The 27,749-nt window shown below is 42.9% G+C and overlaps 1 long non-coding RNA gene across 1 annotated transcript in view; it reads left to right on the top strand.

Annotated features, from left to right (window-relative positions):
* The first annotated feature begins 5,437 nt into the window (after window positions 1-5,437).
* Window positions 5,438-27,749, top strand: part of LOC149456868 (uncharacterized) — a 48,051-nt gene continuing 25,739 nt past the window's right edge. Inside the window, exon 1 of the long non-coding RNA XR_016313787.1 lies at window positions 5,438-5,623. This is a non-coding gene — a long non-coding RNA (uncharacterized LOC149456868). The remainder of the gene's footprint in view (window positions 5,624-27,749) is intronic.

Here is a 27,749-nt window from a genome sequence, read left to right as displayed (position 1 = left end):
AAACTGCCCTAATCTGACACTATGTTGCCCTAATCTGACACTATGTTGCCCTGATCTGTCACTATACTGCCCTAAAATGATAATATGCTGCCCTAATCTGACATTATGTTGCCCTGATCTGTCCATATACTGCCCTAATATGATACTGTACTGCCCTAATCAGACATTATGAAACACTAATCTGTCATTATACTGCCCTAACCTGTCTCTATAGTGCCGTAATCTGACACTATATTTCCCTAATCTGACAGTATACCACTGTAATTTGATACTAACTGCCTTACTCTGACACTATACTGATGTCAGCTATCTGTGTGAGGATAGAGGAGCAGGAGCTCTGCTGTCTGTGTCCAGGCTGTGTGCAGTGCAGAGATGGGAGAAGGAGCTCTGCTCAGTGACCCCTGTCCTCCACCCTGGCAAAAGTGACCCCTGTCCTCTGCCCTGCCAGTTGTGACCCCTGTCCTCTTCCCTGCCAGTTGTGACCCCTGTCCTCTGCCTTGCTGACCTCCTGACTCAGCTCTGCTGTCCCCTATCCTCAGCTCTGCTGACTTCTGTGTTCCACCCTGCTGACCCCGGTACACTGCCCTAAAAACTAATGGCTTCTGTACACTGCTCTTCAAACTGTTGACCCTATCCTCTGCCCTGCTGACCCCGGTACACTGCCCTACAAACTAATGGCTTCTGTACACTGCTCTTCAAACTGTTGACCCTATCCTCTGCCCTGCTGACCCCGGTACACTGCCCTACAAACTAATGGCTTCTGTACACTGCCCTTCAAACTGTTGACCCTATCCTCTGCCCTGCTGACCCCCTGTACACTGCCCTGCTCACATCCTCCGCTTCCCCCTGACATTTTTTGTTGTACCCCCACACAGGGGCGGACTGACAACTCATGAGGCCCCTGGGCAATAGGAGATCATGGGGCCCCTGTGTCCTTGCCCAAACTCAAAAAAGCCTATGCAAAAGGTACCAGGGGCATCTCATGCGGCCCCCTACTGACCTCGGGCCCTCGGGCAGTGCCCGAGTTTCCAAATGGTCAGTCCACCCCTGCCCCCACATCAGACAGGCTAGATCCAGCCCTGAATGGGGCAGTCATATTTGCTGATTACGTATGCGGATTCTGCTTCCTGATGCCATTATCTTACTGCAGATCTAAAGCTTTCCATACTCTGAGCAAATATCAGCAATTTCCTTGTGAACCAACCAAAATTCCAGCCTTGGGTGGTACTATCAGCACCACTCTGTCCAACATCCCTCAATGTAAAATTTGAAGGAATAGGATGGAAAATGGTCAGCTGAACAGCGACTGCAGCCAGTCAATTATCGTTCAGGTATTCTGACAGTCCAGGTGTCAGCTGTCAGAATACAGTAACTGGCAGAGGAGATTCTTCTATCCACACTGAGCAGTATGGATGGGAATCAATAGATTTCTCTCATTTAGCCCCCTCTTAATTTGGCCATACATGATACAATCTCTGTACAATCTCTTTTAGACTAAAAAAAACCTATATAATATGTGGACAGACCTAAAATATTCATTCCATTTGTTTCAAATCTGGCAGGCACTTACACTACACAGTTGTTGGTAGATCTAAAGGAGATTGTGCAGATCAGATTGTAGAGTGTATGGTGTGCAATGTCTATTGACATAGTACACACAATACTCATTGGTAGCCATGTGATCTATGCTGTCATATTAGGTGACATTGGGAAAGCAATTATTTTTAGGCTCCATGCTCACAAGCATTTTTTAAGCTCCTAGAAGCTATTATGAACATTTTTTCCTGCTTCTAGAAGCTACTGTAATAGTGTTATCCTGTGTCCATGCACACTATTTTATGCTAGAAGCATTTTTCAAGCTTCAGGGTTTAGGAGCAGAAACAAAATGTGCATGTGGAGTTTTTAAGAGCGTTTTTCCGGCAGAAAACACTGCTTACATGCTCCAAACAGCTTTTTTTCAAGCGTTTTTTACCTTCATGTATTGTAAAAATGCTAATAAAACGCTAACGCTCCTAAATGCTTCTAAACACTATCAGCATTTTTTCATCCAGAGTTTTTTCAAGCATTTTTAGAGCTTAGAAAAAAACAACTGGTGTGCATGGAGCCTTACTGATGGCAAAGAAATATATACAGTATATATTTCAAAATATGACTGCCTAAGGAGGTTGGTGTCCAATACAATGTGCTGAGGTGCACTGCCAACCCATTTAAAATGAATATGTTATCCTAACATAGTGCAGCTTAACCGAAGGTTGCGTGTGAAGGGGGTCTACAGCTGCAAACTCTGGGGCAGTCACCCTGATTCTGGCTTCACTGCCAAGTGAGTCACCAACCTGGCAGAAACATACAGTATAGAATGGGCAGTTATCTTTCACTGTAAATCGCAGGGTAAGTGAGCGCTAAGGTAAAATAATAAATAAGTTGAAAGGAAAAACAGCAGCTGAACACGAAAAAGGCACCATAGAAACCTCCAGAATAATCAAAATAAGGGGAGCGGCTACAGCGGTGTGACGTCACGCCGACTGGCGCCACAAGGGCCCCGGCGGCCATTTGCATATGTATCGGTCAGTATTTTTCTTGCTCCTACCTGTACCTTTTTTGGAATAAACACTCCTTGCCATAAGGATATCACACTACCTGGCCTCCTTTTGTTCTTTGAGCTCCAGTGGGAGCCATTTACATCTGCAGAGTGGCTATTTCCAAACGTGGCAGCACTATCAAGCAGTGAGGGGCATTTGACCAGATCTGACCAGACCCACATAAGGATCCTTGATGTCTTGAGATTATCTACTTTAAATGCGCATTGAGATTGCGTATCTGGTGAGTGCGCAATCTTTATACATCCATCACCTCATCCACGGATCCAGCCTTTGGATTTTTGAAGATCATTTGGGATCTTTTCTACTCACGCTATAGACTGTATTTGGTCTAGTGCCCAATCACCTATAGTCATCATTAGGTGACGTTTTTATTTGCACCTTGATACTGTTTTATTATATTGTTTTATTCTATTGTATTTTTTACATAAAGATGTTTTGAATGTTATATGTCTATGTGTCCTAACATAACATTTTAGCGCTGCACCTTGCTTTATTTTAGTTATCTTTCACTGGCTGCATGATTGTTGCAGGTCAGTGACTCACTGGGTACTTAGGCTAGGTTTAGATCTATGCATTTTTTAGTGCGTTTGCAGAAACGCACTACAATCCATTTAACCTTATTTCCTATGGGTCCGTTCACATTTGTGCAATTTCCTGCAATGTTTTTTTTGGCAAGATGCAGGGACTTACTTACATCTAGACTTCAATGGAATCACATAAAACACGTATACTGTACATGTGTTTTTGCTGCATTTTCCTGCTTGACAACAGACTCTTCCTTCTAGCAATATCAACACATATAGCTTGCCAATGCATGAAAAACACGCATGAAAAAATGCAAAACTTGACAGAAAATATGCCACAAAAACACATCAAACGCACATGAATAGATGTAAACCTATCCTAATGGTGGCCGTACACTAGCTGAAAAAACTTTGAAATTTGCAAATTTTGAACATTTGTTCGTTTTTTGTTCAGTTAATGGGTGTAAATTGAAAATCATTTCAGGCATTAAAGACCTAACAAATCAAACGTAAAGCTTGGGAATGTTTTGCTAAACAGAAAAGAAATCTAAAACTTAAAGTGATTCTCGGCTGGCGAAAATCGCTGTGTGTGTGTAATGCGCATGTCAGAGTGAACCTACCTGAAGTTCAAAGTTTCTCTGCACGCAGGGCTGCTGTTAGAAACCATGGGGCCCATACAGCAAACCTGACAGCCCCCCCCCAAAAAAAAAACCCCCACTGTACTATGCTGCAGTTATGAATGAACACAGTGAGTAATCGGTACTGATCACTTATTGTGTTCATCATCCTGAAGGATCCTGTTGTGTGCTTGCAGTTGCCAGTGGGAGGGAGAGGAGGGAACCCAGGAGCACTGGGGGGGGGATGACACACAGAGGGGCCTGGACAACCTGGGGAAATGTATGGTGCACAGGCAGGATGATGGGTGCGGCAGAGGGCCAATTACTGGTATCGATGCCCTGTATGGTTCTCTGAACACCAGCGGGAGGGAGAGGAGAAGAAGTCGGTCTTCAGCTGTTGCAGGGAGAACCATACAGGGGATCGGTTCCAGTAATTTTACTCCCACCTTCCCTATGCACATCCGATTTACTCAGCTGCCTGGGCCCCCCTGCTGACCTGGGCCCCATACAGGATGACTGGTGGTACCCCCTTATCCACGGCCCTGTCTACACAAATGTTATTCCAACATTTAATAGTCACATAATATGGCATTTGAATGATTTATCAGTCGAAATTTGGTACCTGCATGATGGTAGAGTCATTTGTGCTAAATGTACGATTTTTCATTCACACTATGCTTGACCAAACAATTATTCGGCTAATGTATGGCCAGCATAGGCTTTGAAAATGTGGCTGGATGTAATTTGTCCACCTGGCTATTATTATTATTATACAGGATTTATATAGCACCAACAGTTTACGCAGCGCTTTACAACATAAATCAAAGAAAACCTGTACTGAGCAAGTATGAAGCATGCCATTGCTCTTCTCTACATTCTCGTCATGCTGATCCAGGGGCTTCATTGCTTTTTGAACCGCTGACCTAGAACAATCAAGCAATTTCGGAGCTCTCACTTTTTTCCCCAAGTCTGATTTTCTTGATCTGCATGCTTGTTCTGGTGTACTGAAGTCAGAGACAGCCAGGCAACTAGCATTTTTAGGTGATCAGCAATGACAGCTCCCTTGCTCCTGACAGCACATTTTTCCTTTAAGTCGGTGTGGCTATTAATAATTTAAGAAAGGATTGGCCTGATTTGTATAGGTTGCTGTGGGTTAATGCACTGTGTGCATCTTGTTTGCCCAGCCTTGTGTAGTTAATTGTGTAGCTGATACAATTCCTGTAAATCCCTGTAATATCTGCTGGTGCAGGAGTGATCAGCAGTGAAGGAGTTAATGCACACTGCCTTACATCATGTCCATCCTCTGCCAGCCTGCATTGCTGCTGCACTTTTCTGATTAGCTGAGAATACACTTTGTCTTTAACCCCTTGCCCGCTGGAGCAATAATGTACCCACAGCCCAGTGCAGGCTATTAAAGTGAACTCAGTCCCAGGCAGTGCTCAGTTACAACTGCAGCTATTCACTGGCCAGATCTGTCCCCCTTCCATTACCGGTGTCCTATCAGAGCTGTACAGATCCAGGTGATTTTCTCCCTCCCCCCCCCCCCCCCACATCATCATCCTTTGACCTTGTGAATAGAGACTCAGTACAAAGCTTTGCATCCTTGTATCTTTCCCCCCCTCTCCAACCCTCCCACTGGAGGTTGGCTTCCCCTTTAAAAGTCCCATCACATGCTAGCATGCGGATCTGATGCAGACTCTGCTTGCGACAAGGGGAGAGGGTGCTGAGCTGTGCAGTTTAGGCTGCCAGAGATCCCTTTTAACAATGTCATTCTGCTGTGACAAGGCACTGCAGCACTCAACTTTCACTGCTGGGATAAGGGAGTCACATTGTGCCAGCCTCACTCATGCCCACATCTCCGGCCTGTGCCCACAGACTGCACGTAAGTCATAGGCAGCTCTGCTCTTACCAGTGCAGCCTGACCTCATGCATGCCTCTGCTTAGCTTTTTTTTCCTGCTTGTCTTCACCCCCTTGGGCTGCAGGAGCTGTGCTGCTGGACCTTCCTGTGTCATACTGCAGTCAGCTTTCTGCATCCCAGTCTAATTACTAAACTGCATCCTCAATCTTCCCCTGTAAAACCTTAGACCTGCACGCCTGTCTCTACCATACTTCCACTTTCTGCTTCATTCCACCTATGGGACATGCCATCTATTATTTCATTTGCAGTCATAAATCCAATGCTGCAGAAAAAGAAATCTGAGAAAAATGGGACTTGGTAGCATCATTTGAAAATGTCTTTTTTATTTTTATCTTATGTGTTTGTTTGTTTTTTACTGTTAGAATATTGATGTTACTTTTTTAAGGGATGGTGGATTTTTTTTCTATTTACTAATATTAGACAGTTGCTAAATCACATGGAGCTGATGGAAAGTATTATTGGTTAGGTTTAACGTGGGCTGTATATTGGAAATTGATGAGAGCGTATTGCGCACAAAGTTGTCCGTACAACGTGCATGGTACATAATGCAGCAAGTGTAAGAAGTCAGTATGGGGACAGAATGCAGATAATGTTATAGGGCAGCCATAGATTCTGTGTGTCATGCAGAGGCCATATCTATAGATCCAATAGGTACATTTACTGTATATTACAAGATGGGACAAAACAGGCATTTCTTTATATTGTCAAAATATTGTTATTTTTTAATGAATGCAGATACCTTGTACTCTTTTCTAACATCGGATGTTGCAGTTACTCCTGGTAAACGTCATTCTGTCTAAAGTAGCTTCAAAAGTTGTTACATTTACTGGCAGACCTCAGTGTATAGTAAATTTTATGACATGCATGGTTAATTATTATTATTAATATTATTATTCAATTATTATTATAATATTATTTGTATTACTATTATTATTTCTTCTATTATTATTCCTACTTCTATTATTATTTGTATTATTATTGTTATTACACAATAAACTGTTAATGCAGTATATCTTAGTTAAGTGCATTACAAAAAAAATACATATATGTTATGTTTTATGTGACAACCAGAAGCACCCCTTAGATAACCTGTACCTCTAGCTGGGAAAGTGTGTTTTATGCCATCATTGTATAGATCTTGTGATTATGGATCCACACTATTGATACACCACTGCTCTGGGGCCCTAAATGCCATATCTGAGATTGTTCTAGGAACCCCCCCCCCCCCCCAAAAAAAAAGCAATGGCTCAAATGTGGATCCCAATAAAATGAAATCTGATCAAATTTTGGGAGCAGGCGGTCTAGACAAGTGTAAATTTACACTGTTTCCAGTAACTAATTTTGCAGGATAATGTGTGATTCATATAAAGTAAATTAATATCAAGTAAATAAAAGTTTTCAAACATATAGTTTATAAAACACATTCATGGGTATAATAGTTTACCCCCCCCCAAAAAAAAAGATGTATGTAAGTTTGAATCCTTTTAGTGCTGATGTACCAGAAATTCCACGTTAATGTTTTTACACTACTGGTGTAAGTGGCCCGTAAACTGCAATTTATGGTACAGATCTATTATGTAGTCAAATATGTATTGTTATAATTAATTGGATTATTTCATTTTTATTATTTTATTTGACCAGGGAATATCTGAGATCCCTGTCTGCTGTTGATTTCAGAGCTGGAGTGACAAAGGTCAACCACTATTTAGCTCCATAGGGATAACTTTTTTGTTTTTAACTTAAGACGAAAAGGAATAAAAATGATCAGAAATACATTTTTGGAGTAATTTCTGTGTTGATATAACAAGGCTTGCAGTACTTTTGTATTACAGGAATCCCCCATAGGTATTAGGAGGTGATGCTCACCTGATATTTTATCTACTCCAAGCAGGTGCAGCATCCCAGAGATGCAATGTGGTCCTCAGACACTAAATTGGCCTTTTAATATAAAAATAGCTGTGATTCTCCAGAATATAGCTCTGACACTTCCAGCCACGCTCTCTGCTGCAATATTAATTATAGAATGTGATGTGACTTGACAGCCTCAAACTTTCCCCTTTCACGTCACTAGAGGAAAATGTCAGACATGCTTTAATACCGGCACCCCAACTTTGATTGTGAGTGTGACCTCGCGTTTTCTCCTGCCGTCTACTAAAACAGCTGCAGGCAGGGAAAGTCAACGCACTTTGCAGGATGGATAGGACAGAGGCATCTGCATTGCCCCACTTCATCACAGGTTGCACAGCAAACAAGAGAACAAGGTGACTTTGTGCGTTTGGTCAATGCAGCAGTCCTGTCCCATGCCCGGGAAAAATGAGCAAAGGGGATTTCCACGATATGCCTGGGCTTGTCCAGGCTTGTCTGCCCTGCCTGTCACTTGAGGGGGAAGGGAGACATCTGGAGACTTGCTCTGTAGGATTTCCCCATGATCAGATCTACCAGGATCGGTATTGCTGGCCATGCCTTGATGAAGTAGCTCCTTTCTATATTTCCCTGGCTGTCCCGTATGCCATTGCAGCATAAGCAGCGTGGACTGCAGCACAGGCATTCGTGCTACTCCTGCAATGACTCCTCCTCACCGTCATCAGGAACAGATCTCCTGAAATGCAGCACTGATCTGCTTCATCAAGGGCCCTGCCATTCTACTACTGACCCCTCCTTTTACTGCACAGCATCAGGTCAGTCAATGCAGCACTCTGCAGCTTTCTAGCAATCTTGCAAGGTGAGCAGCTTTCCCCTGATGTAGAGGAGAAGCGCTGGTTAAGTTGCACTCGAAGGGAGAATTGGCAAAGAGCCCCCAGCAATAAAAAAACCCCCACTGCAGAATAGAAAAGTGTGAACGCAGCCCTTGAATGACCTCTGCACTCGAAGTTGTGACCTTCCTATCCTGCGGTACCTACCTTTTTATTATACCTTTTGTACTGGCATGTTAGCTATTGCTAAAAGAAAGGGCAAATCGCACTTTTTCAAAGTCTATTCCGTCGCTGATTCTTCAAGTTTGGCTCGCGTTTCAGAAAAGGATTGGCGTGTTAGGTTTGCCTGTAAAGGGACAAGACCAAAAATGAAGGTCTTCCAATCTGTCTTTGGATTCATCCTCACACCGGCATGGCCAAGTCGCATCGATCTGATCTTATAGAACCCCGAGTCAAACCGGTTTTAACCCTTCCAGGGCTGGAATGCTTGTATTATGACTCACGCCAACGCAGGCTGCCAGTGTGTGAGAGGCTGGTCATGAATCATTCGCATCGTATGGTTCACATAGAACTGGGGGCAGCTAAGCAGTAGTGACCCCGACTGAACCCGGACTGTCCAGTTCCCCTAATAGATTGCTCATAAAATCACTGTAAACAGACACAAGACAATTCTGGTCCAACTTGTGTCCGATTTCTCGATTGCACAGTTTTACACATATGATTACTCTATAAAGACTGATGACGTTATCTTACTTTCCCAAATGACACGCAATGTTGTACCAGATAATAACAAAATGCCTCTCTGATGTACAAAAAGGCGTTCACTTATGTTCTAATGGAAACATGAGCCTGCAAAAAGATCATTCCTACTACACAAAACAAACCAAAAATTCCAGGTTCCGCAAATCAGTTTTTTTTCTGGTGACATTGGTTTATGCAAAAAAAAAAAAAATCACAATTTCTTCCTAAGACTCTTATCTTAGGTCTGCAGGTAGATGTTTTAATCTGACTGTGCAATACATTTTTAAACGTAATAAAAGCTATTCTAGTGTGTGGGTGGAACTGGTCAGATATAAATTTATAAATTGAATGTGTTGCATAGGCAGGCCCTCATGCTACATAGACTGTTCAATCTCTTTTACGAAGACTTAAAGTGTTACTAAACCCAAAACAGTAAAATCAGTCTGTATATGCAGTAAAGCATGCTTGTTATACTCACTGTGGAACCTAAGAGGTTAATCCTCTCCATTGTGTAAAAATGCTGTTTGATCCTGACTTCTCTGATCCTCCCCTTCTTCCAGTGCCCCGCCCCCCCCCTTATCTCCTGAAAAGACATATCATGTAGAGTGACTCTGAACATGCTCAGTTTTGCATGTATTGCTGTAGAGGGTTTTATTTCCTCAGAAAAGTGAATGTGATCAGCACTGTCCAGACAGAGGTCAGGGGTCCTGCATCCTCCTAGACCAGAATGAAAACTCCTCCTACCAGCTGTAACCCGTGCTCTGCTGGACACTGATAGAAGTCACAAGACTGCTATAAATTGCTGGTGAGAAAAGGTATTTAGCAGTTTATATTTACTAAAATTATTGCATTTCCATGTTCTGTGTACTGTGGGAGACCAGATATAGCGAATGCAGGGTCCTGGATTTAGTAACACTTTAATGTGACACTAAACTCTGGTTTAAAAAAAAATATTCAGGTTTGTATTCCCAACTCCAAATAGTCCTTTCTATTGTTTTCAGCCACATTCAAATCTCCGAATTCCTTTTTTTTTTTTTTTTTTTTTTTTGCTGATTTGATCTGACTTCCTGTTAAAAGGAGGCTACATTGATTCTCCATGGTCCCACTGTATGTAGGAATGTAGCCACCCTTCTCTTGCTTGCTCCAAAGACAGACTAGGGACCTTGGACTATGGGATTTGTACTGTGAATGGAGCAGTGCATGTGACTGCAACCAACGTGCACTAATCATTCCAAACAAATGGAAGGGAGGGGGAAAAGGAGAGGTTCACAAGCTCACAGAGGATGTTAAAAAGAGGGAGAAAAGCACAGTAAAAAGATTTCATGAAAAATAGATAACAGGACCATTAAGTAGTGGATGAGTATGGTCTATTTTTGAAAAATAAGGATATCATTTATTAGTATTTACTTCTTCAGACATTAAAAAAATGAAAAGTCAGCAGCTATAAATACTGCAGCTCGTAACTTTTAATAAAAAGGGATCCAGCGCTGTCCTCACTGGGGCCAGTTCTTTGCAGGTCTGTGGGTTCCCAGTGGTGGCATGTTTGACTCCTTGTGGCTTCACAGTCGTCTCCCCACTGCACATTTGTGAGTAACACTGTCAATAGACCCGCAGCCTCCTGGGACATGAGACGTGTCTCAGGAGGTTGCAGGCGGGGCAGCGAACTTCTGCTCGGATCACCTAGGCGATCGAAGTGTAAGTTGGAGCAGATACCTGTCAAAACTAGGTACCCTCCCCCCCCCCCAAAAAAAAAGTGAAAGAGGAGGGGGGAGGAGCTGATAAAGTGGAATTTCCCTTTTAAGGTGAATTTCTGCTTTAAGGTGACTTTTGGACTGATTTACTAATAGTGCAGATCAGCCTTTCTCAACCATTTTATCACAGGGGAACCCTTGAAATAACTTTTAGGTCTTAGGACAGTCCTGCAAATAATTACTAATAATTTTATATTTACAGCGTATGAGACATTAGCATGATTAGTACATTGTGGATATAATAATAAATAACAGAAACATACATGTGGTGTACTTGGAATATCTGACACCCAGGGCTGCTCTATATGACAATATTTTCTGTAATATGATTCAGGGGCGGACTGACAACTCATGGGGCCCCCGGGCAATAGGGGATCATGGGGCCCCTGTGTCCTTGCCCAAACTCAAAAAAGCCTATGAAAAAGGTACCAGGGGCATCTCATGGGGCCCCCTACTGACCCTGGGCCCTCCAAATGGTCAGTCCACCCTGATATGAATTAAGTTAAACAAATAATAATGGCCTGAAAAGTCATGCAAGTAACCTCTTACAATGATCATCTGCAGAGACGTCCTCCTTCATGGGGAAGGATTTGCCTTACATTGGTGATCAGTGGGTAGAATGCTCCTTACTTTGGTGATCAGTGGGTAGAATGCTCCTTACTTTGGTAGTCAGTGGGTAGAATGTTCTTTACATTAGTGGTCAGTGGGAGAATGTTCTCCTTACATTGGTGGACAGTGGGTAGAATGATCCTTATAATGGTGGTCAGTGGGTAGAATGTACCTTACATTAGTGGTCAGTGGGTAGAATGCTCCTTAAACTGGTGGTCAGTGGGGGAATGTCCTCCTTACATTGGTGGTCAGTGGCGGAATGTCCTCCTTACATTCGTGGTCAGTGGGGGAATGTCCTCCTTACATTGGTGGTTAGTGGGGGAATGTCCTCCTTACATTGGTGGTCAGTGGGGGAATGTTCTCCTTACATTGGTGGTCAGTGGGGGAATGTTCTCCTTACATTGGTGGTCAGTGGGGGAATGTTCTCCTTACATTGGTGGTCAGTGGGGGAATGTTCTCCTTACATTGCTGGTTAGTGGGGGAATGTCCTCCTTACATTGCTGGTCAGTGGGGGAATGTCCTCCTTACATTGGTGGTCAGTGGGGGAATGTCCTCATTACATACAGTTGGTGGTCAGTGGGGGAATGTTCTCCTTACATAGAGTAGGTGGTCAGTGGGGGAATGTCCTCCTTACATACAGTAGGTGGTCAGTGGGTGAATTTTCTCCTTACATTGGTGGTCAGTGGGGGAATGTCCTCCTTACATACAGTAGGTGGTCAATGGGGAATGTCCTCCTTACATACAGTAGGTGGTCAATGGGGAATGTCTTCCTTACATACAGTAGGTGGTCAATGGGGAATGTCCTCCTTACATTTGTGGTCAGTGGGTGAATGTTCTCCTTACATTGGTGGTCAGTGGGGGAATGTCCACTTACAGTTACCTGGAAAAATCATTGGTGGAGGAAATTGCTTGTTGTTCAAGAACTGTTTAGCAACCTCTGGAGGAACCCTGGTTGAGAAAGCTGGACAGATTGTGTGAATATTCACCTTAATTATCCAATCATGTGAAAAGCAAATTCCTGTTTACTTATTTTATCTGCCCATGATTGGGTATGCAGACTGAACCGGACAGAAATTTGCTTTTCACATGACTGAATAATTGATAAAAATATTCACCTAATTTTTTGAGTAAAGATTCTCAACTCCTTCAGTGACAGTGCCTGCTGATATCCTATTCTCTGAGCAGGGTAAAATTGATGCAATACCACCTTACATTAAAGTGATTGTAAAGGTTTAAATGTTATTTTTTAAAAATAACAAACATATCATACCTGCTCCGTGGTGTAACAGTGTTGCACAGTGCAGCCCTGACCCTCCTCTTGTGGGGTACCATGCCAGCTCTTCTGACTCCCCCCGCCGAGTGCCCCCATAGCAAAGCGCTAGCTATGGGGGCACTCGTGTGTGCTCACTCCCAAGCCAGCTCTGTGTGTCCATAAGACACACAGAATGTGAGTCACACAGAATGTGTGCCTTGCTCCCTCCTCACTGGCTGTGATTGACAGCGGTTCCCTCTGCTGTGTCTGAGCCATAGAGGAAGGAGAGAGTAGAGAGAGCCTCTGCTCTCTTGCACATCGCTGGATCGAGATCAGGCTCATTGGTAAATCTAAAAGAAAATAGTACAAGAAAATTGTATAATGTATGGCCAGTCTACGTCTATCAAGGAACCTGCTGCCTGAATACCACCTGATTAACCTGCTTTCCCTGATAATGCCACCTGCTTAGAAAAATGAGAATGCACCTTGGTGTCCACTTTGGCTGGTTCATCACCAATAACATATCAGCCCCCAGTGCTAGTCTGAAGGTTAAAGGGGCATGTTCTATGTCAATCATACATGACGCCCACACGTATATATACTGGACACTTTAATGAACTTATCACATTTTTTTTTTTTTTTTTGGTTTTGAGGATGTTGTTTTTTTCATATAAATTGTGGAAACCAACATTCTCCAGGGCACCTCATTAAAACAAAAGAAATATTATAATCGCATTATACATCAGTGTATGATCAGCTAGATGTATTTAGAGATTGTGTTCACTATGTACATGGACATCCGCGCACTCATACAAGGACACCATGCCAGTTTATCCCAGCTCTTGTTCACTTCCCATAGTGAATGAGACCCTCTGTCTCTTGCTTTCTCTCACCCTCTTTTTCCCTTTGCTGTCAGATTCGTCCCCAGTGTACAGACTTGTACTGAAAAGTAATTCTGTCAATTAATTATCCTTTCTGCGAGTTCACAAATCATTTATTTTGGCAGTGATGTGATCTCTTAGATTGTATGTGACTTTAATGGACCAAAAGATATAAAAATGAGATTGATCTATGTAAAACTCGCATTTTCAAGTCTCACACTTCCAATTATAGTTTTCTGTAAATAAATATAACCAAGGTGAATTCTCTGACATTTTGTGATGGTTTTTTTTATGTTTTATTCTGTAAACTAAATCATATGGGACATAGTGGTATTACTTGGGCATTAGCCATAAGGTTTTGGTTGTTTTGTTTTTCTTCTATTACCAGTCATGGCAACTACACCTGGGATCTTACTGTAGGGAAAGCAGGATGCTATAAAATCTTATCTAAAGCCTAAACTTTTTAAAATTATTATTACTTTTTTTTATAACTTTAAAAAAATGGATATTGTTATGCCTCTTTTACATGTGTGGCTGAGGGAGGGGAGACAGTTGGTTAAGCCATGATTTTACCACCCACCAATTGCTCACAGTACTAACGAAGGGAGGTGTTCACATGCCACGGCTGTGGTGCATGGAGTCATAGCCACTGCAAACTTAACACGGCATGTTAAGTTGACAGGCAGCATCTGTTTTGGTGACAACTGTAAATTTTTGTGTTTGGTAGTGCTGGATGGCTGGGTTTCTCTTTTCCCTCATTGGGTGTGCACTCAGGGCCAGGGGCGGACTGACAATTCGAGCACTGCCCGAGGGCCCAGGGTCAGTAGGGGGCCCCATGAAATGCCCCTGATACCTTTTTTTATAGGCTTTTTTGGGTGTGCTTTGAGTGTGGGCAGGGACACAGGGGCCCCATGATCTCCTATTGCCCGGGGGCCCCATGAGTTGTCAGTCCGTCCCTGCTCAGGGCTGTGGATCAGAGGTACCACCAGTCCTCCTGTAAGGGACCCAGGCCAGCAGGGAGGCCCAGGCAGCTGTGTGAATCACATGTGGGCAGGGAAGGAACAGTGAGGGCACAATTACTGGAACCAATCCCCTGTATGGCTCTCTTTGCAACAGCTGAAAGCCGGCTTCTTCTCCTCTCCCTGACTGGCATTCAGCTGCTGCAGAGAGAGCCATACAGGGGATTGGTTCAAGTAATTATCCCCCTGCCACACCCATCACCCTCCCTGTGCACCGTACATTTCCCCCTGCTGCCCAGGTCCCCCAACCACTGCAGTGCTGCTGCTTCCTTCCTCTCCTTCCCACCAACAGCTGCAAGCACACAATAGGATCCTTCAGGATGGAGAGTGCCATATGTGGCAGTGTCACATTTATCAGCCCCTTCTTTTCCTGAATGAACACCATGAGTTTTCAGTACCACTCACTCACTGTATTCATTCCTACCATAAGCATAGTAAACAGTTTTTTTGGGGGGGGGAGGGAGGCCCTGTCATGTTGGCTGTATGGGGCCCCATTGTTTCTAACAGAAACCCTGGGTGCACTATTGCATGGATAGTAATGCTAGGGGACCATGCTACCATCCTAGGCTGCTCAGCTGCTGCCAATATTCAAGCATCAGATCATCAGTCTCTGAGTGTGTGGTGAGGACTGCTTAGAGAATTTGAGAGATATGGGCTCACCCTTCTACGTTAGAAAGTCTTGTCTTCTGGGTCTGCCCGTCCTCCAATGATCAGATTTGTGCTGATAGCTGTACAACCATTCAATGGGAAGATCATTGTACTGTTGTTTCTCCACCCCTAGCTCTCAAAGCCACTTAGGCAGCTGAGAACAGAGATAATGTGAACACTTATAAAAAATGAAAAAGGGTATTTAAAATGTATGTGTGTACAGTATACCTTTTTTCCCTTTCATTCCTATTTTAAACTGAATGGGTTGTTTTACAAGGTAGGATTTCACACGTACTGTAAGGCTCATACATTAGCCTACCCTGACCTCCGGCCGCGGGCAAATGCAAAACCGCAGCAACCACGGTACCGCGATTTTGTCACTGTTTTGTGTTTTCCCGCGGTCGGTGGTCAAAACGTCCCTATCCTGAATGCGATTCTACCGCGTACAGGAGAGGGAGGTTTAAGCTCACCCAAACGCGGCAGCTCCTAAACTCTGCTAAAACCCTGTGTGTACATGGACATATAGGCTTTTATGGAGTGGAGTTTAGGAGCTTTGGCAAAAAAATGCTCTCAACCTCCACCAAATCTCCAAATTCCTTTATTTGTTCTGCTGCTGGGATTTGATTCCTTGTCAGAGGGTGGCTATGTTTGTTCTCCATGGTCCCACGGTATATAGAATGTAGCCACCCTCATTTATTCACTTCTGAGATGGACCTATGATCTATGGGATTTGAAGTGTACATAGAGCTGTGTACATGACTGCAGCTAATATGTGCTGCTCATTCCAAACAAAAGTGAGGGGGAAATGGAGAGGTTCGAGAGCTCACATAAGATGTTACAAGGAGGCAGAAAAACACAGCAAGAAACAGTTTAATGAAAAATAGATTACGTGTCCATAAGTATAGTGGATTTCTATGGATTATTTTTGGAGAATAAGAATATTGTTTTGTGTCCCTTGCAGGGATGTTAAACTGGCGGCCCTCCAACTGTTGCAAACTACAAGTCCCATCATGCTTCTGCCCGTGGGAGTCATACTTGTAACTGTCAATCTTGCAATGCCTCATGGAACTTGTTTGTAGTTTGGCAACAGCTGGAGGGCCACCAGTTTGACACCCGTGCTTTAAAGTATCATTCCACTCAAATACAGTACTAACCAGGGGCGGACTGACCATTTGGAAACTGGGTCAGTAGGGGGCCCCATGAGATGCCCCTGGTACCTTTTTCATAGGCTTTTTTGAGTTTGGGCAAGGACACAGGGGCCCCATGATCCCCTATTACCCAGGGGCCCCATGAGTTGTCTGTCCGCCCCTGGTACTAACTATACCTAAATCCCTAAATCTATTCTTGCCCCCACTTTAAACCTATTCTAACTACCCTGTAAAGGAAAGATCTGGATACATAACTATTCTGAAGTCACTCTGGTCTGGTCACATGATCGGCTCCCTGTATAGGGGGGGGGGCAGCCGACAACAGATGCCCCATAGTCAGCCTATGTGTGCATACGGTCTGCAGCCGTTGTCAGCAATCTCTCCACTGAACCCATCCGCTGGAGAGATCATGTGACCGGACCAGAGTGCCCCCAGAATAGGTAAGTATTGACATCTTTCTTCTACAGAATAGTTGGAATAGGCTTCGAATGGGGGTGGGAGCAGGTTTATGAATAGTTAGTATTTGTCTGGAATGCTACTTTAAGATGGTCTCACATTTAACTGCATGGTGCAAGAGTGAAGGCTTAACGCTGGTGCACACAGGTCGAATATCGGCTGGTTTAACAGAAATTGGCCAGTGTGTACAGCAGCCTGTCCGACACAAGCCAGCATAACGTCCAGCTTCTGTCACACTGGCATGCTGGAAAACTGGCATCTTATGGGCACTCGCAGCCAATGTCTGACTGATGTGCTCTGCCTGTCCCCCTGTCAGAACACGTTAGCTCAGTGGGGAGATCGCTGTACTAACATCGCATAGTTAGTACAGCGAGCTCCTCTAGAGCTCCTCGTTTTTTTCGTTCAGCCCCCTGGGTTGAATGAAAAGAAACTACCTGTGTGTACCAGGCTTTACCCAATTGGATGCATATCATGGTTGTTGCTAATGCTGAATGAGGATTTACAGAGATTGTACAATCAGATTGTAGCATGTGTGGCCATGCCAAAGAGAAATATGTTGGTCTATAGTAGTGCAGTAAAATAATGATAAAGTGCAGTAGATAAAATAAAGTGACAGCAGGACAGCTGCACTAGATTCTGAGTGCTCCAGTTTTAGTAAATCTTCCCCTTTGACATGCAGCAGTTAAATGTTCAGTGGATGAGTCTGTCAGTGTCCAGATCCGTCACACAATGGAGTGCTAAATTCTGTCCGTCAGTGACCCTGACTCGTGGTTTGCTAAGCCCATGCAACATTTGAATTTTAAATACAAAGCACCAAAACAGCTTTATTTCCCCATCTGATCGCTTTGAAGTGGCAAAAACTTTAAAAGCGTTAAAAGTGAAACTGATTACATTTCACATGTAAGATTAATAAGTTTCCACTTTTTTTTTTTGTATCGACGTACTCCTGAAAGTAGGTTTTAATCAGTTTTTCTTCGTAGTCTGTTATTAAATCTTAAGTTTAAATTTAAAAAATCAGCACAAGGGACATTACTTACATTTATTATGAAGTGTCCCTTGTGCTGGTGCCTGGCTGCCATAGTTCAAGTCCAATGCTCTCTACCCCCTTTCTGCCCCATATCCCCACAGCCATAGTATTCTGGTGATGCAGGGGTTAATGCAAGTGCTGGACTTGTCACAGGCACTGGACATGACTGCCAACTATGCCCACCCTTTCCATCCTTTCTTTCTTCTCCATTCATAGAAGTTGTACTATAGTTTCCAGGATTGAAAAGCAATCTATGAATGAAGGAGGCTAACCTTTTATTTATCTATCTACCTACTATACAGCCCTGGAAAATTACAGCTGTGGTGTATGGGAGGGGGCAGACGACTTCAGATTTCAACTATGACAAGCAGTACCAACACAAGAGACACTTTGCATTGAACATAAGTACTGTCCCTTGTGCTGATTTTTTTAAAAACATTAATTTTACTGTAACTAAGGTTTTAAAGCGTGACTTACCCACTTACCTGGGATACACGAAAAGACTAGCGCATGCACCAGCTTCTTTTAGGGCTCATTCACACCTAATGCATTGAGCTGCGTCTTGTATGATTTGATTGACACAGACTTAATGTAAGGGCACAGCTAATACTAATGCTCCCTGTGAGCCCAATCCACAACAAAGCATTGCACTGGTATGTGCTGAGCTAAATTATCAACATGCTGCACATAAACTAACAAAAATACACAGCAGTATGTCACAGCATAGCATTTTATAGAAATTGGAAAAATAAGCTAGCACTGCAATACATCGTAGCGCATGTCGGCAGCTGCATTACTCCCCAACACGGGTCTCCAAACTTTTCATTCAAAGGGCCAGTTTACTGTACCTCAGACTTTAGGGGGGCTGGATTGTGGTCAGTAGGGGTAGAAAATGTCCCAGGCCCAGCATTAGTGAGAATAAACATGGCCTCAGGGTTGGTCATATCATTGAAAGGAATAGTGCCCATTATTGGTATCAGTGGAAGAAAATGTGCACCATTGTTGGTGTCAGTGGAAGGAATAATGCCCCATCATTGGTATCAGTGGAAGAAATAGTGCACCATTGTTGGTGTCAGTGGAAGGAATAGTGCCTCATATCATTGAAAGGAATAATGCTCCATCATTGGTATCAGTGGAAGAAATAGTGCACCATTGTTGGTGTCAGTGGAAGGAATAGTGCCTCATATCATTGAAAGGAATAGTGCCCCATCATTGGTATCAGTGGAAGAAATAGTGCACCATTGTTGGTGTCAGTGGAAGGAATAGTGCCTCATATCATTGAAAGGAATAGTGCCCCATCATTGGTATCAGTGGAAGAAATAGTGCACCATTGTTGGTGTCAGTGGAAGGAATAGTGCCTCATATAATTGAAAGGAATAGTGCCCCATCATTGGTATCAGTGGAAGAAATAGTGCACCATTGTTGGTGTCAGTGGAAGGAATAGTGCCTCATATCATTGAAAGGAATAGTGCCCCATCATTGGTATCAGTGGAAGAAGTAGCGTACCAAATTTTTTTTGTCAGTGGAAGGAATAGTGCCCCATCATTGGTATCAGTGAAAGAAATAATGCACCATTGTTGGTGTCAGTGTAAGGAATAGTGCCTCATATCATTGAAAGGAATTATACCCCATCATTGGTATCAGTGGAAGAAATAGTGCACCGTAGTTGGTGTTAGTGGGAGGAGTAGTGCCCCATCATTGGTATCAGTGGAAGAAATAGTGCACCATTGTTGGTGTTAGTGGGAGGAATGGTGCCTTGTATCATTCAGAGAATAGTGTCCCAAAGGCTGGCAAGGCTGGCAAAGTGCCGCATTCGGCCCCCGGGACACAGTTTGGAGACCTCTGCCCTAAGACATACGGTGCAAACAAGCCTATTTGGATTCAAAAGCCGGGATGTACAGTCCTTTTTTTTTTCCTGCCCTGTATTACTTTGTTGCTGCTAAACTCCCTATTCAATTCAATTCAGTATTTTGCCCCTGGAAATTTCAAGAGATATCCGCAGCCAGAATATGATTCATTAACTCAGGCCGGTCACCTATTCAGGTTTTATTAGACAGTTACATGTTTGTACTACAAAGTCATTCGTTTGTGGACAGTATTTTTACCAGTTTTGTTGATGTGTAAAGTAGAACCAAATACTGTACAGACTTTGACCTCTACACAGACTTTGTGCTTTGGGCTCTTATTAGTAGATAAACTAGATCTAAACTCAAGAACAAAATGTATTAACTGTGTTAACTATCTTCTGTTGATCCTGCCAATAATATACTTCGTGTCGTAGGGCAGTGATCTCCAAACTGTGGCCTATGGGTCAGATGCGGTCTTTTGCTTGCCTTTATCTGGCCCTTAGGGCACTATTCCTCCCACTGATATCAATGATGAGGTACTATTCCTCCCACTGACATCAATGATGAGGCACTATTCCTCCCACTAACACCAATGACGAGGCACTATTTTTCCCACTGACACCGATGATAAGGCACTATTCCTCCCACTGACACCAATGATGGGGCACTATTTTCTCCACTGACACCAATGATGAGGCACTATTCCTCCCACTGACACCAAGCATGAAGCACTATTCCTCCCACTGACACAAATGATGAGGCACTATTCTTCCCACTGACACCAATGATGGGGCACTATTCCTCCCACTGACACCAATGATGGGACACTATTCCTTCGATCGGCACTATTCTTCCCACTGATACCAACTGACGCTGTCATAGTTTGACAGTTCAGACAGCAGGTTCCCTGATGACGCATTTCAGGGTACACCCTCTAGCCACAGAGTGTAAGTTGACGCCTTCTGAGATATCTGACATAGATATCCCAGGAGGCTGCTGGAGTGTGAATGGCATGGGTGCGAATGGAGGGAGGGGGCAGGCTGGACCTAGACTATAAAAAAAAAAAACAGGTTGGCCTTTTCAAGATAGTGAAGATAGTGTAGATCAGCCTTTTTCAGCCCTGGGGTGCTTTTTGGATTCCTCGGGTGCCTTGGCAAAATGCCTAAATATAGCCCCAAGTTGCCCAACAATTGTCAGCCAGTGAGTGGATCAAACCTGTCTTTTTTGTTACATAAAGCTAAAGATTTTTATTATGCAGCATTTAGAACTTGGCACCATGCAGGCCAGCTGCTAATATCCTAACAACTGATGACATCATATGTTGATAAGGAGAACACTGGGCACCCAAACACCTCCTTGTTTGCTCCTCCTCTGCCCCTCTTCATCAGCACTGGGTGCATGTTAGCTTAGTGAGGGAGTAAAAGAGAGAGAAGAGAAATGCTGGAATACTAGTCCGTACCAGTGTGCAAAGATATTTTGCAGTGGTTTTCAAACTGTGGCCTGGGGACTGGATGTGACCCTTGTCTTGCCTTTATCACTATTCCTCTATCTGTTGCCAATGATAAGGCACTATTCTTCCTACAGATTTCAATGATGGGGTACCATTCCTCCCACTGACATCAATGATGGGTCACCATTCTTCCCACTGACATTAATGATGGGGCACCATTCTTCCCACTGACATTAATGATGGGGCACCATTCCACCAACTGACATCAATGGTGGAGCAATATTCCTCTCACTGACACCAATGATGGGGCACCGATCTTCCCACTGACACCAATGATGGGGCACTATTCCATCAATTGAAACCAATGATGGGACACCATTCCTCCCACTGACATTAATGATGGTGCACTGTTCCACCAACAGACACCAATGATGGTGCACTGTTCCACCAACTGACACCAATGATGGTGCACTGTTCCACCAACTGACACCAATGATGGGGCACTATTCCACCAACTGTCACCAATGATGGGGCACTATTCCTCCCACTGACATCATTGATGGGGTACTATTCTTCCCTCTGACATCAATGATGGGGCACCATTCCACCAACTGACATCAATGATGGGGCACCATTCCTAACACTGACATCAATAATGGGGTACTATTCCCTCTGACATCAATGATGGGGCACCATTCCTCCCACTGACATCAATGATGGGGCACCATTCCTCCCACTGACATCAATGATGGGGCACCATTCCTCCCACTGACATCAATGATGGGGCACCATTCCTCCCACAGACTTAATTGATGGGGCACCAGTCCTCCCATTGACATCAATGATAAAGCACCATTCCTCCAACTGACATCAATGATGCAACACCATTCCTCCAACTGACATCAATGATGGGGCACCACTCCACCAACTGACATCAATGATGGGGCAACACTCCACCAACTGACATCAGTGATGGGGCACCGTTCCACCAACTGACATCAGTGATGGGGCACCGTTCCACCAACTGACATCAGTGATGGGGCACCGTTCCACCAACTGACACCAATGATGGGTACCGTTCCACCAACTGACACCAATGATGGGTACCGTTCCACCAACTGACACCAATGATGGGGCATTGCTCCACCAACTGACACTGGCACTATATTTCTTCCATTCAAACCAATGATGGAGCATTGTTTATGCTCACTCACACCAGGGCATTTTCTTCTCCCACTGGCCACAGTCCGACCCCCCCTAAAGTCTGAAGGACAGTACACTGACCATTTGGAGACCCCTGGTATATTGTATTGTAAGAAGAAGGAATCATCTCTAATGTTGGGTGTCCTAAATGTGTGCACGTGGCTGCGATATGTAAAACTATTCGTTTAATTATTTTACATTTTAAAAAGGGTGCTTCAAGACTGTACTTAATTGTAAAGGGTGCTACAGCTGAAAAAAGGTTGAAAAACATTGGTGTAGATTACTATAGTGTAACCAAATATTTGGCGATGAAGGTCCACTTTAACAGGATACCTGATCTGGCAGGATCAACAGCTATTTTTCTGTACTTGCAGCATTTTGTAAGAGACAAAGCATGGAGAAATGTACACGTATAGAATTGATGTACTGGATATATTTTAGCAGGATATGTTTTGGGTTTTTTTTCAGATGAAAGATAATGAATGTAATCTTGTTTATGATGACAATTAGATCTCCAATATGGACTTCCATTAAAAAAAGAGGGGGGCCGGGGGTCGGAGAGGTTCCTCTGAGGGTTGCTAAAGCTGGCCATACATGGAATGAAATTTGGCCAGTTCAGCAGGGACCAGACTAATTTTTGAATCACGTTTGGGCAGGGAGGTTGTACAGAAGTTGGTCTACCGACCTGTATAACCAGCCTGTCAGATTTTCCCTGTTCCCCATTGTCAGAATACAATAGCTCAGCAGGGAGGATTCCCCCATTCACATCAGGTGATGGGATGGGGAATCGAGTCATTTATTTTATTTGTTCAGACTGCAGTTTGAACAAAAAAAAGACTACTCTATGGGCTGCTTAAGGGTTCTTTGAGCAATGTGCAATTTTTGCTTCTCTGATAAGCCACCACTGACACCAGTGATCTTTTTACTGTAGCTGTAAAGGGGGATCCCTGCCACTGACCACAAATGAAAGGAGTATTACTACCACTGACCATCACACTAAAGCTGGCCATATACCAACAGAATTTTGTTAGAAAGTTTTCATTTTAAATTGACATTCATTTTCAACCACAGTGGTAAAAACATTTGGAGGAACATATTCAAAAACTTTTCCCGGATGAACAAATTTGTAACTGAATATGGTTTTCATTCAGGAAAGTTCATTCACACAAAAATTGAATGTTAAAAGCAAATTACGTTTTGAAGTGCTTTTGAACATCATTTATCAAGTCATCGAATGTACTGAGGATTTTTGTACGAATGCTCATAGGAACGTTAACTCAAAAATCTAAGAGGGTATGGCCAGCCTAATCTACATTGAGCTCTAGATATAGTAATTATTATCAAGGGTTCCCTGAGACCTGAAAGTTATTTAAAGGGTTCCACCATGTTGAAGATGTCAAAAAAGACAGTACTGTAGTGTTAAAAATAAATATGCATTACAGTGTGTGTCTTTAAAGCAGATGCTGCATAAACCCTAAGCTCAAATGTAATATATTGCAACTTCCAGTCCTTAGATGTGGTGGCTAATTTTTTTTTTAAGTCCCAATGTTGATTTTTTTAGTAAACAAAATTCCACCTTGACCAGAGTGTTTGGATGGCAGTACACTCCCATTGAACTCAATGAGCGAATTCGACTGATGGTGTCTCCTGTCAGACTCTGTAGTTAAAAATGCAGCGACCGCAAAGCATCATGGCCATGGTATGTGTAAATTTTTTTTAATTAAAAATCTTACAAACAACATAATAAAAAACATAATTACATATATACAGAATAGATAAAATATAAATATATATAATTAAACAAAAACAGCTTACTTCAGCAAAGAAAACAAACTGCTTTTTTGCCTGGAAAAAAAAAACAGAACCAATCAAATTTTAATATTATTATTATCTTTATATTGCATCTTAAACCCATCCTTCACCTAAACCCCCCTCAGGCTAAGAAACAATTAAACATTTATCTTATGTATGCAGCCTTTTTTAAAAAATCTGATCTTACAAAAATCTAGGGGATGTGAAAGGACAGAAAGAGAAGCCACGCCCCCAGAGACTGACAGACAGTAGCTACGGGGACCTGACATTCCTACATGCCTTTGTCCAGGCTCCCGGCCACCACCTGTCCTTCTCAAGACCCCAAATCTTCCCAACCTCACCCAGAATGTTGTTCACCGCCACCTCGACAGGAAGGACTTTTTTGCGAATGGAAACCTGACACTGTGCATTCCACGTGTAGTAACGGACTACTAAGCTAACTAGAAAAAGTGTCTCAAAATCAAAGTCCCGGTGAGTTTGAAAGGCACCGTAAGACCACTCCGTGTAACTCAAGCGGGAAAGGAAAGGGATCCCCAGAGCCCCACCCACCCGCTTGTAGACTTCTGTATTGAAGGGGCACTGAAGCAAGAAATGGTCCATCGTCTCCTCCACCCCACTGCACTCCACTCTTGGACAACCACGGTTCTCCGCAGAGCGATGCTTCAGGTTGCCCTTCACATAGAGTCTGCCATGGAATGAGAGCCAGGCCAAATTCCGAAACTTGGTATGTGTAGAGCCCTGTCAGGCTGTAACGTTAGTGTTTTCCGGGGAAGGGGTGAGGTAAGGTGGGTGAAGGTAAAACTGTGGCTCAGTTGTAGTGTTTTTGCCACCCATGCGAAAGAGTTCTTCATGTCTACACTTATTTCTCCATTGTATCTATGAAGGAAGCCATAATTGTCACCCAGGATGGTTATCAAACATTGCCTGCCTTTGTTAATCTATATTACATGATGGATTGATGGGGCTAGTTCAGCTCAAAGGTAGTGACAAGGACTGTGCATTTCTGGCAAGATCAATGGGTATTCTCTGTACTTGCTAAAGATGTTCTTAGCCTGAGGAAACTAATACCGCAATTACATCTAAGGACTGTGCAATATATTATCTTTTTATTTTGGGTTTAGAAATGCTTTAATGCAGGTTTTACAACATTTTGTTGTGCAATTTAAATCCTTGATGCAGACATACGTATATAATAATAGGAACCTGGCAGGACATGTATCCCTTCCCCATTTTATGGCAGACCTGAACTGTGTGCGTTTCTTAGCTTCAATATATGAATACAATATAGTTAAAGTCACAGCTGTAGTTATATACATATAATATATATATCCTGCACATTCAGAAGTTCTTTTAAAGTAGAACTAAAGGCAAAACTTTTTTTTTCCATTTTGGATAGAGTAAGGGGAGGTTGCCATTTTTTCCCATCTGTGTCCCATTGGGGAGGTTTTTCTTCATATCCTGTCCCATAGCCAAAATATTAAGGAGAGGGGAATCCCTCCAAACTGAAGGATTTGTCAACAGAACTAGTGTCCCTATTGGAAGATTTTCCTTCTATTCCTGTTCTGGTGACAGCATAAAATTTGGAAATTTCTTTCACCTTCACCCTCAGTTATCTCCATAACAGGAACACAGACAGCAATACAAATCTGACAGGTGTTCTAATCCTTCTCCACTCTATCCAAAAGTAGAAAAAGTTTTACTCTTAGCTATACTTTAAATCCCAAATCTAGCATTTGGATGCCCCCTTGTCATACGTTGTCATAAGGACAGAAATTGAAGGCGGATCTCCCCAAGACAGGTTTAGACAGCAATAAACACCCGACAAAGGTTCTAACCCTTCCACTTTGAAAAGAAAACAATTTTGGCTGGACGTTAGTCTTTAGGCAAATGGGCATGAGCCCTAACAAGAGATAGGATTACTAAGGGGGCATGAGAAATGTACAGCACAGTTGGTGCTCTTTACAAATGTGCATTACTTAGTGTAGGACTCTATAGCAAGCAGAGTGCAATAAAAATAGGAAATAAAAGTAAAACAGAGCGAGAGCCCGATCATTTGATCACTTTATTCTTTATAGGTTGTTCCAGACTACTATAGGCTGTTCTCTACTAGACAACTATAGGTTGTTCTAGACCACTGTATGTTGTTCTAGACTAATCCGGGCTGTTCTAGACTACTGCAAGTTGTTCTAAACTGCTCTGTGCTGTTCAAGACTAGACTGCTATAAGTTGTTCTAGATTGCTATAGGCTGTTCTAGACTAGACTACTGCAGGTTTTTCTAGACTAGACTCCTATAGGCTCTTCTAGACTACTTTATGTTATTCTAGACTACTATAGGTTGTTCTAAACTGCTATAGGATGTTCTAGACTTGAGCACTATAGGTTGTTCTAGACTAGACTACTATAGGCTATTGTAGATTAGATTACTATAGATTGTGCTAGAGTAGACTACTATAGGTTGTTCAAGAATACCTTAGGCTGTTCTAGACAAGATTACTATAGGCTGTTCTAGACGTAACTACTATAGACTGTTTTAAACTATTACAGGTTGTTCTAGACTACTACAGGTTGTTCTAGTCTAGACTACTATAGGTAGTTCTGTTCTAGACTACTATAGGTAGTTTTGTTCTAGACTACTATAGGTAGTTCTATTCTAGACTACTATAGGCTGTTCTAGTCTAGACTACTATAGGTTGTTCTAGTCTAGACTACTGTAGGCTGTTCTAGACTACTATAGGTTTTCTATACTAGATTCATATAAGTTGTTCTAGCTAAACTACTATAGGTTGTTCTGTTCTAGACTACTATAGGTAGTTTTATTCTACACTACTATAGGCTGTTCTAGACTATAATGCTATACATTGTTCTAGTCTAGACTTCTGTAGGCTGTTCTAAACTACTATAGGCTTTTCTATACTACATTCATATAAGTTGTTCTAGCTATACTACTATAGGTTGTTCTAGACTACTATAGGCTTTTCTATACTAGATTCATATAAATTGTTCTAGCTAAACTACTATAGGTTATTCTAGACTAGGCTACTATAGGCTGTTCTAGGCTATTGACAACTATGATGGTAGGCCAGTCAATGTTTCACCCAGCTGCTGTTTCAGGGTTGGGGACACTGTCTTCCCACTGCACATAAATCACTACCTGGTGACACTGCACACACACCCACTCAGAGATGAGACACGGACAGGCTTCCTCATACCTTAGTGCATGTACCTTCTCTGTGAGGTTAATTGCTTAAAATAGACACAGGGCGGAGATGTCATGTGACATCGATGGAATCTGACCCCAATTACACTTCCTTCAAAACATTATACTGTATGTATTTTCTCTACCTCTCCCTGTTCTTTTACTTTCCCAGCCCTCTGAAATCTTTTTTATCTGTGTACATTGGACCAGTCTGTGTGACATAGGCAGCCTAACTTTACCTTAGCTGACTGGTCGCCTTGTACTTTATCTTCCCTTTATCTACCTTCCCTTTCTCAATGCCTCCCAAGCTTGTCATGTTCATTTTGATGTTTGTTCTTTAGATTTTCCGCATTCT

The sequence above is a fragment of the Staurois parvus genome, unplaced genomic scaffold (genome assembly GCF_062004578.1).
Source record: "Staurois parvus isolate SC_StPar_1 unplaced genomic scaffold, SC_StPar_1.0 ptg000346l, whole genome shotgun sequence".
Taxonomy (NCBI): Eukaryota; Metazoa; Chordata; class Amphibia; order Anura; family Ranidae; genus Staurois; species Staurois parvus.
Note: the sequence above shows the minus strand (reverse complement) of the source record. Positions and strands in the feature narration are given on the sequence as shown.